The sequence below is a fragment of the Aplysia californica genome, unplaced genomic scaffold, assembly GCF_000002075.1.
Source record: "Aplysia californica isolate F4 #8 unplaced genomic scaffold, AplCal3.0 scaffold00170, whole genome shotgun sequence".
In the NCBI taxonomy this organism is placed as follows: Eukaryota; Metazoa; Mollusca; class Gastropoda; order Aplysiida; family Aplysiidae; genus Aplysia; species Aplysia californica.
The window spans coordinates 1,057,613-1,058,357 of record NW_004797440.1 but is presented as its reverse complement, the minus strand read 5'-3'; positions in this window follow the sequence as shown (position 1 = coordinate 1,058,357).

Genomic DNA, 745 nt, shown 5'->3' with positions numbered 1-745 from the left:
GGGGGAGGGTGGGGGGAGGGGTGACCAGTAAGTAAAATGAAGAATGCTCAAATAAATGAGCGAAAAGGTAAGGAAAACATCTTTTAAAAACTAAAGACTAATTTGTTTAGACAATGATTTGGAACTTTGGTCCGACGTCAAACGGTCTATTCCAAAATAAAACATAGATCTAGTGAACTCAGATCGCAAAGCATGGTCGGTATTGCGGTCTTGAAAATAGTGTCGCTAATCGTGTTCCAGGAGCTCCCCGAAGACTTATTTATAGAAAGTCACTTTGTCAATGTGTTGCGCTTTGACTCGGCGAACAGGTGCCTCTCCAAAGATGGCATGAGCGCGGACGACAAGCACAACCGTCGTTGGCAAGTAAGCCTAGAGGTTGATGCTGTGGAAGCGAAGCTATTGAGTCTTGTCTGCCGGGGCCAAACGAATCGATCGGAAAACCGTTTCTCTAATCTCTGGCTCCCTGCCTCGTATGCTCGTGAGTCTGTCGATGGATGTGTAGTGCTCAACGCTATGGTGAGACGAGACTCGCGCTCTGCCACTCATTAATTTAGAAAATGCTTTCTGATTGTCAGCGGCCGCTGCTATCATCGTCTGTCAGATCTAGATTTGGCATGTTTTCATTTTCAAAATTAGTTTTAATTTGTTATGTTTTTAATTTTCTTGTTTCTGGCTTTTTAATTGGACCAGGTTCGGGCAGGTGTGTGTGTGTGTGTGTGTGTGTGTGTGTGTGTGTGTGCAAGAC